The following is an 8008-nucleotide window of genomic DNA, read 5'->3' as shown; positions in this document are numbered from 1 at the left end:
TTTGTGGATCAAATCATAGATTTATACCTATTGTAATTGAAAGAATTTCTATTAAAAATTTTATTAATTGAATTAATAATTATTCTTCATTAGATGACTGAAAGCAAGTATTGGTCTCTTAAACCACTTAATAGTAAATTAGCAATTACTTCTAATGAAAGAATTAGTTAAATTTATAACATAAATATGTCAAATTTATATTATTACTAAAGTAATATTCTTTTATTCCTCAAATAATACCCATTAATTGAATTTTATCTTTTTTTTTTTTTATTTGTATCTTTATTTTATTTAATATTATAAATTATTATATTTTTTTAAATAAAAATAATTTTAATAATAATCAAAATAAAAATATTAAAAAAAATTTTAACTGAAAATGATAAGTAATTTATTTTCAATTTTTGATCCTTCAACTAATTTATTTAATCTACAATTAAATTGAATTAGAACCTTTATTGGTTTAATTATTATTCCATATTCATTTTGATTTATTCCCAATCGTAAATTTGTTTTTTGAAATTTAATTCTTAATAAATTACACAATGAATTTAAAACTTTATTAGGTCCTAATAGATTTAATGGATCAACTTTTATTTTTATTTCATTATTTTCTTTTATTTTATTTAATAATTTTTTAGGACTATTTCCTTATATTTTTACTAGAACAAGTCATTTAACAATTTCTCTCTCTATCTCCCTTTCATTATGATTAAGATTCATACTATATGGTTGAATTAATAATTACCAACATATATTTATTCACATAATTCCTCAAGGAACTCCTAGTATTCTTATACCTTTTATAGTATTAATTGAAACAATTAGTAATATTATTCGACCAGGAACATTAGCAGTTCGACTAACTGCTAATATAATTGCAGGTCATCTTCTTCTTACATTATTAAGAAATACTGGAATTAATATACCTTCCTATATATTAATTTTTCTAATTTTTATTCAAATTTTATTATTAATTCTTGAATCAGCAGTTGCAATTATTCAATCTTATGTAATTTCTATTCTTAGAACATTATATTCTAGTGAAACTAATTAATGACAATACACAATAATCACCCTTACCACTTAGTAGATTTTAGTCCTTGACCTTTAACAGGATCCATTGGAGTAATAACTTTAGTTACAGGAATAATTAAATGATTTCACAATTTTAACATAAATTTAATAATTTTAGGCTACATAATTATTTTATTAACAATATATCAATGATGACGAGATATTTGTCGAGAAGGTACTTTCCAAGGTAAACATACTTTATTTGTATCAAAAGGTTTACGATGAGGAATAATTCTTTTTATTATCTCTGAAGTATTTTTCTTTATTTCATTTTTTGAGCTTTTTTTCATAGTAGTCTTTCACCTAATATTGAAATTGGGGCAATATGACCTCCCTTTAGAATTATCCCATTTAACCCCTTTCAAATTCCATTATTAAATACAATTATTTTAATTACCTCAGGAATTACAGTCACCTGAGCTCACCATGCAATTATAGAAAATAATTTTTCTCAAATAACTCAAGGATTATTTATTACTATTATATTAGGAATTTATTTTTCTATTCTACAAGCATATGAATATTTTGAAGCTTCTTTTTCTATTGCAGATAGAATTTATGGTTCTACTTTTTTTGTAGCAACAGGATTTCATGGACTTCATGTAATTATTGGAACAATTTTCCTTTCTATTTGTCTTATCCGTCATTTAAATTTCCATTTTTCTAATAATCATCATTTTGGATTTGAAGCAGCAGCATGATATTGACATTTTTGTTCGATGTAGTATGATTATTCCTTTATATTTCAATTTATTGATGAGGAAACTAATTTATTTATATAATATATTTAGTATAATTGACTTCCAATCAAAAAGTTTAATTTAATTTAATATAAATAATTAATTTATTATTAACATTAACTATTATAATTATATTAATTTCTAATATTTTAATACTTTTATCCTTAATCTTATCAAAAAAATCATTTATAGATCGAGAAAAAAATTCTCCATTTGAATGTGGATTTGATCCCAAATCTTCTGCACGAATACCATTTTCTCTTCATTTTTTTTTTAATTACTATAATTTTTTTAATTTTTGATATTGAAATTGCATTAATTTTCCCTTTAATTAATTGTTTTAACTTAGTAAATTTTTCTACAATAATAAAAATTAGATTTTTTTTTTTAATTATATTATTAATTGGACTTTATCATGAATGAAATCAAAATATACTTAATTGAACAAATTAGGATTATAGTTTATAAAAAACATTTGATTTGCATTCAAAAAATATTAATTTTTAATTTATCTTAAATAAGAAGCAAATATTGCATTTAATTTCGACTTAAAGAAAGAGTTAATAACTCCTTATTTAAATAATTAATTGAAACCAAAATAGAGGTATATCACTGTTAATGATATTATTGAATAAAAAATTCCAATTAAATTATGAAATATAAAAATTAAGCTACTAACTTAAATTATAGTGGTTAATAACCATTAATATTTCTATTTATATAGTTTATTATTAAAACATTACATTTTCATTGTAAAAATAAAAAAAAATTTTTTATAAATATTTAAAGATTTAATAATCTCCCTAATATCTTCAATATTATGCTCTTTTTATAAGCTATTTAAATTAATTAAATTAAAAATATTAAATATATAATTAATATTCATAAATAAAACTAAATAAATAAATTTTAAAATTATTTATTTGATAAAAATTATAGTAAACAGAATAATTTTTAATAATATCAAATATACCTTGACCTCTATAAATTTCTCTTCATCCCATATCAATATTTTTTATAATATTTTGACCTAATTTTAAAAAATAATAATTTAAACCATAAGTAGATAAATTAGGTATAAATCATATTAAACATAAAAAATTTCTTAAACTATAAGTTATTAAAAATTTATTCACAGAATAAATTTTTATATTTCTAATTAAATATCCTATTAATAATCCTAATATTCTTACATAAATTACTATTATTTTTATATTAAAAGGTAAATAAATTATATAAGGATAATTAAAAATTAATCAACTTAATATTCTTCCTACTACTAATCTTATTCCTAATAATATAAATATTCTCTTTAATATTATATAATCCTCATCATATAAATTATAAACTACTAATAAATTATAATCATTAATTATTAAATAAAATAATAAACGAATAGTATAAAATATAGTTAAACCAGTAGAAAAATAATATAAAAAAAAAATTAATATATTTAAATTTCTTATACTAACTATTTCTAAAATTAAATCCTTTGAATAAAATCCAGCTAAAAAAGGAATACCGCATAAAGCTAAATTAGAAATATTTAAACATAATGAAGTTAAAGGAATATAAAATCTAATTCCTCCTATATAACGAATATCTTGAATATCATTTATTATATGAATAATAACACCCGCACATATAAACAATAAAGCCTTAAACATAGCATGAGTTAATAAATGAAAAAAAGCTAAATCAGCTAATCCTATTCTTAAAATTCTTATTATTAATCCTAATTGTCTTAAAGTAGATAAAGCAATAATTTTTTTAAATCAAATTCATAATTAGCAGAAATACCAGCCATAAATATAGTTAACCCTGATAAAACTAATAAAAACTTTAAAAAAATTATATCAACTAACATCATATTAAATCGAATTAATAAATAAACGCCAGCAGTAACTAAAGTAGAAGAATGAACTAAAGCCGATACTGGAGTAGGAGCTGCTATTGCTGCAGGTAATCAAGATCTAAAAGGAATCTGAGCTCTCTTTGTTATAGCTGCAATAATTAATAAAAATCTAATAAATTTTATTATAAAATCATTATTTATAAAAATTTAAATAAAAAATATAATTTCATCTACCATAATTTATTATTCAAGCAATAACCATTAAAATTATTACATCTCCAATACGATTAGATAAAGCAGTTAATATTCCTGCATTATAAGACTTAATATTTTGATAATAAATTACCAAACAATATGAAACTAAACCTAACCCATCTCATCCTAAAAAAATTCTAATTATATTAGGTCTAATAATCAATAAAAACTATCGATAATACAAATAATAAAACTAAAATAATAAATCGATTTAAATTTAACTCTGAATGTATATATCTTCCTCTATAATAAATTACAGAAGAAGAAATTATTAAAACAAATATTAAAAATAATAAAGATATTCAATCCAATAAAATAGACATTACTACTCTTATAGACCTAAAAGAAATAATTTCCCACTCTAAAAATAAAGTTAAATTCTCCATAATAAAATATATTATAAAAAAAAAACTTATTATTCTAAAAAAAAATAAAAAAAAAAATCTAATAAAACAAATAGAATATCTTTTAATGATTTAAAATGAAATTTCATATTTTTGACTCCACAAATCAATATTTTATATTTAAATTATTTAAATAAAATCAAATAAAAAAATAAGTCAATTTTTAAACTAAAACATTAAGAGGTAATCAATGTAATATTAATATTAAATATTCCGTGATACCCCTGTATAAAATCTATAAATTCCTAAATTATATTTTCCATGTTGTGTATAAGAATATAAATATAATCTATAACCAGCTCTAAAAAAAGAAATCATAATCAAAGTAATTATTGATAATCAAGATCATCCTACTACTCTATTAATTAATCTAATCTCTCCCATTAAATTTATTGAAGGTGGAGCTGCTATATTTGAGGATATTAATAAAAATCACCACAATCTTATCGAAGGTATAAAATTTATTATCCCCTTATTAATATATAATCTTCGTCTTTGTAAACGTTCATAATTAATATTAGCTAAACAAAATATTCCTGAAGAACATAAACCATGACCAATTATTATAATATAAGAACCTACATAACCTCAGTAATTTATAGTTATAATACCACAAATCACTAATCTTATATGGGCTACTGACGAATAAGCAATTAAAGATTTCATATCAACTTGACAAAAACAATTTAATCTAATAAATAAACCACCTAATAATCTAATAACTACTCAAATAAAATTAAATTTTATTCCAATTTTTTGAAAAAGAATTATAATTCGTAAAAGTCCATAACCTCCTAATTTTAACATAATTCCAGCTAAAATTATTGAACCTGAAACCGGAGCCTCTACATGAGCCTTAGGAAGTCATAAATGAACAAAATATATAGGTATCTTTACTAAAAAAGCCAAAATTATTGATAAATATAATAAAAAATAATCTATTCTAAAAAATTTATAAAAATATATAATTATATAATTTAAGTTATGAAAAATAAAAAAAATTCCTATTAATATAGGTTAAAGAAACAAATAAAGTATAAAATAATAAATAAGCTCCTGCCTGAATTCGTTCAGGTTGATAACCCCATCCAATAATTAATAATAAAGTAGGAATTAATCTTCTTTCGAAAAATAAATAAAATAAAAATAAATTTATTACACTAAAAATTAAATATAATATAATTAATAAAATTAAAACATTAAATAAAAAAAAATTTGAGTAAAATTTTATTTTATTCAAATTTTCTCTTGCTATAATTATCAATAAGCAAATTCAAATTCTTAATAAAATTAACCCATATGAAATTAAATCACAACCTATTATATATCTTAAATTTCTAAAATTATAAATATTAATACTTAAATTTATAAATAAAAATATAATCACTATTATTATTATTTGAACCATTCAAAATATATTTTTTAAAAAACATAAAGGAATTATAAAAATTATTATAAATAAAAATTTTATCATTTTATAATAAATTAAATCTTTGAAAATAATCATTACCATGAGTACGAATTATAGAAACTAAAATTGATAAACCTAAAGCTCCTTCACATACTGAAAATAATAAAAAAACTATTATTATATAAGTATCATTTTCTATATTATTAAAAGTAATAACAAAAAAAAAAAAATTCTTAAAACAATAAATTCTAAACTTAATAAAACAATTAATAAATGTTTATGTTTAGAGGCAAAAATTATATTCCCAAAAATAAATATAATTAAAATAACTATTATCATATTTATTATCATTAGTAGTTTTTATAGTTTAAATAAAACATTGGTCTTGTAAATCAAAAATAAGTCTTTTTCTTTAAAAACTTCAAAGAAAAAGAATTTCTTTATCTATAATCTCCAAAATTATTATTTTTATTAAAATATTCTTTGATATCATTAAAATTTTTATTTCATTAATAATTATATTATTTTCTTTTATTATATTATTTTTAAATCATCCTTTATCAATAGGATTAATAATTCTTATTCAAACTTTACTTACTTGTATACTATCTGGCATATTATTAAATACTTATTGATTTTCCTATATTTTATTCCTAGTATTTTTAGGAGGATTATTAGTTTTATTTATTTATGTTTCTAGAATTGCCTCCAATGAAATATTTAATATTAATATTTATTTAAAAATATTTTTCTATTTTTTTCTATTATTATTTTCTTTATTTCAATAATATATATATATAATATAAATTGACTTAATTTCTTCTTCAATTATGAAATAAATGATATTCTTAATCCTTATATTTTTTTTTAATAATGAAAATAAAATTAATTTATCTAAATTATATAATAATCAAACATATTTTTTAATAACAATAATAATTATTTATTTATTTATTGCACTCGTAGCAGTAGTAAAAATTACAAATATTTTTTCGGCCCACTTCGTTCATCTAATTTCTAATGATAAATAAATTTTCAACCTTACGAAAAACCCATCCTTTACTTAAAATTATTAACAGTTCATTAATTGATCTTCCTTCTCCTTCTAATATTTCCATTTGATGAAATTTTGGATCTCTTTTAGCTTTATGTCTTATTATTCAAATTTAACAGGTTTATTTTTAACTATATATTATACAGCAAATATTGAAATAGCATTTTATAGTGTTAATTATATTTGTCGAAATGTAAATTATGGTTGATTAATTCGAACATTACATGCCAATGGAGCTTCTTTTTTTTTTATTTGTATTTATTTACATATTGGACGAGGAATTTATTATGAATCTTTCAATTTAAAATTTACTTGAATAATTGGAGTTATTATTTTATTTGTTTCTAATGGCAACTGCATTTATAGGATATGTTTTACCATGAGGACAAATATCTTTTTGAGGAGCTACTGTTATTACAAATCTTCTTTCAGCTATTCCTTATTTAGGAACTATATTAGTAAATTGAATTTGAGGAGGATTTGCTGTAGATAATGCTACTCTAACTCGATTTTATTCTTTCCATTTTTTATTTCCTTTTATTATTCTTATATTAACAATAATTCACCTTTTATTCTTACATCAAACAGGATCTAATAATCCATTAGGAATTAATAGTAATTTAGATAAAATTCCTTTTCACCCATTTTTTACATTTAAGGATTTAATTGGATTCATTATTTTAATTTTATTATTAACTCTTTTAACTTTAACTAATCCTTATTTATTGGGAGATCCAGATAATTTTATTCCTGCTAATCCATTAGTAACTCCTATCCATATTCAACCTGAATGATATTTCTTATTCGCTTATGCAATTTTACGATCTATTCCTAATAAATTAGGAGGAGTAATTGCTTTAGTTATATCTATCTTAATTTTAATTATCTTACCATTTACATTTAATAAAAAAATACAAGGAATTCAATTCTATCCTATTAACCAAATTATTTTCTGAATTATAATTATTACTATTTTTTTATTAACTTGAATTGGAGCACGACCAGTTGAAGACCCTTACATTATTACTGGCCAATTATTAACTATTATATACTTTTCTTATTTTATTATTAATCCTATTATTAATAAATTTTGAGATAACTTAATTTTTAATTAATACTTAAATTAATGAGCTTGTATAAGCATTTGTTTTGAAAACTTAAGAAAGAATACTTATTCTATTAATTTATACTAAAAATATTATTTAATTTAAA

General features: G+C 19.5%; 2 pseudogenes; one reads left to right on the top strand and one right to left on the bottom strand.

The window, feature by feature from the left end:
• The first annotated feature begins 230 nt into the window (after positions 1 to 230).
• On the top strand, positions 231 to 1780 carry LOC137931929 (ATP synthase subunit a-like; annotated as a pseudogene).
• A 990-nt stretch (positions 1781 to 2770) lies between these two features.
• On the bottom strand, positions 2771 to 4997 carry LOC137931931 (NADH-ubiquinone oxidoreductase chain 5-like; annotated as a pseudogene).
• Between the last annotated feature and the right edge of the window lie 3011 nt (positions 4998 to 8008).

This window comes from Battus philenor, unplaced genomic scaffold, assembly GCF_028537555.1.
Source record: "Battus philenor isolate CCGP_79_NKW_IND1 unplaced genomic scaffold, ilBatPhil1.0.hap1 SCAF_86, whole genome shotgun sequence".
Classification (NCBI taxonomy): domain Eukaryota; kingdom Metazoa; phylum Arthropoda; class Insecta; order Lepidoptera; family Papilionidae; genus Battus; species Battus philenor.
This window is presented reverse-complemented; position numbering and strand designations above follow the sequence as displayed.